Here is a 2,549-nt window from a genome sequence, read left to right as displayed (position 1 = left end):
TTTTTTTTTTTTTTTTTTTTTTTTTTTTTTTTTTTTTTTTTTTTTGTGGGAAAATGTTGTATAAATATTTGTGCGTGTTTAGCCACAAAGCCTCCCTCACTCTCTTAATTGAAGGAAATGAAAGATCAAGGAAACAACATGATGGCTTTTGATATGAGTTCTCTTGGGGCAAATCTTCCTCAAAAGTAAGCAATTTTGGCCTACTTTTTTTTGTTAGTTTAATACTTGTTTTACATCGTTTTGAATGTATAATTACAAGATAGTAGGTTCGGGTTTTTCAATTTTGTTGTGTGACTATCGTGCAAGCATCATGTCGGAACGTTTAAAAAAAAACGATGTGATATCTCACATTGGTTGAGGAAGAGAACGAAACACCCTTCATAAGGGTGTAGAAACCTTTCCCTAACATACTCGTAATGGAGAAGTCGATAAGGGAAAGCCCAAAACCCTTGAGGGGGAAGCTCGAAAGGGAAATCCCAAAAAGGATAGTATCTGGATGAACACCGATTCCACTGTATAACTCTGAAAGACACGTTTTTAAAGGTTTGAGGGTAAGCTCGAAAGGAAATTTTACATTACAAACATAATCTTCCTTTCACGTGGGTAATGAGAAACGCAGCCAACGTAGATTACCGTCTTTTTAGTATCGTATTTGCATACTCCTCTCATAACTATTTTCTTTTTGGTTTCCTTTTACGTGGGTAATGAGAAACGCAGCCAACGTAGATTACCGTCTTTTTAGTATCGTATTTGCATACTCCTCTCGTAACTATTTTCTTTTTGGTTTCCTTTTACGTGGGTAATGAGAAACGCAGCCAACGTAGATTACCGTCTTTTTAGTATCGTATTTGCATACTCCTCTCATAACTATTTTCTTTTTGTTTTTTTTTTTTATATATATATTTCAAAACTAGGGGTATTCATATGACCCAATAACCCGAACTACCTAGATCACCCAATCAAACCCTAAAAATTAAGTTGGGTTAGCTTTTTTTCCTTTTTTCTTTTTTTTTCCGGGGTTGGATTAAATTTTTGAAAAACTAAAAAATTCAGTTCGGTTTGTGGGTTAACTTTTTTTTGATTGAGTTAACTCGACCCACTCGAAAATAAGGTTACAACCCAACTCAACCCTACTTTTACGGAAGCGAAAAATATTTAACGTTTGTAATCGATGTTAGTGAGACTTGTAAATATTTGATATTTGAATGGGTTGTATAGCTGACGTTGTGGAGTTGGAGTATAGGAGGGGATTGTCGAGGTACTATTCAGGAAAGGCGAGGTCGTTTGCTTGCATAGCGGATGCTCGATGTGTAGAAGACTTGAAGAAACCAACACATCCAGATGCGAAGAAAAGGAAGAAACATTCTGATTGCAAAGGAATTCATGTTTCTCCTCATCACTGTCGACGAGCTTCATCCACTCATTGTTCTATTCCCTTCTTTGCTTCATGATTCATTCATTGTTCATACACCCTTTTCTCAATCAATCCCTTCTTGTAAATTGTTCTTTCTACTTATCTTTGTTGTTGATTTTGTTCGTTTGTGTATTGAAATGAGTTTAGTTTTGAGTTTAATATTTGGTCCGTTTGGTTGATCGTTCTTCAATGTGTTCAAACGAGTTGAAATGTATGAATTTTAGTGTTTAGTGTTTGATCTTTTCGTTTATGTTTAATGTGTTAAAACGAGTTTGAATTGTGTGGATTTTAGAGTTCAACAACTAATCTCGATCTTTAATGCGTTCAAATGAGTTGAAATGTGTAAATTTTAGAGCTCAACAAGTGATATTCTTGGTTGATCCTTGACGTGTTCAAAGGAGTTGAAATGTATGAATTTTGAACCTCAACAACTAATTTGTTAGTGAAAGAAAGAGTGATTGAATGGTTAATGAGAAGATTATATTACGAAGAGCAAGAAGCTCTATATAATTTAATCAGATACTAACTGATAGCAATCTAAACAAACACGTGATCTTTAACACTCCTTGTTTAGATGCTGTGAACTCCAAGCTTTTTCTTGAACACCCATCTTACTCCAATTATCTTTCTGTTTAGAGGTCGATCAACCAACTCCCAGGTTTTGTTTTTCTCGATCACTGAAAGTTCCTCCTCTGACAGGTGTATCATCAACCAAAGCATCTTGTCGTTCATCTTCAAACTCTTCTTCTTGTCGTTCATCTTCAGACTCTTCTAGTCGTTCATCTTTAGACTCTTCTAACATGCTACCAAAGATTAAATTGTTTGGTGCATTAGAAATCTGATTCACCTTCGTCAGTTCTTCCCAATTCCATTGTCCATTTCCAGCAAAATGAACATCTCGGCTCACAATAACACGACTAGTGTGTGGTTGAAAAACGATGTAAGCTTTGGACATAGTGCTATACCCAACAAACAAGCCAGCTTCTGCCTTTTTGTCAAGCTTATCACGCTTGACCTGTGGAATGTAAGTGAAGCAAAGACACCCAAATACTCTTACGAACTTTAAAACAAGGTTGGTAACCATACCAAACTTCAAATAGTGTCCATCCTTCACAGCTTTTGTTGAAATTCGATT

Source organism: Cucurbita moschata, unplaced genomic scaffold (assembly GCF_002738365.1).
Source record: "Cucurbita moschata cultivar Rifu unplaced genomic scaffold, Cmos_1.0 Cmo_Scf00003, whole genome shotgun sequence".
In the NCBI taxonomy this organism is placed as follows: Eukaryota; Viridiplantae; Streptophyta; class Magnoliopsida; order Cucurbitales; family Cucurbitaceae; genus Cucurbita; species Cucurbita moschata.
This window is presented reverse-complemented; position numbering follows the sequence as displayed.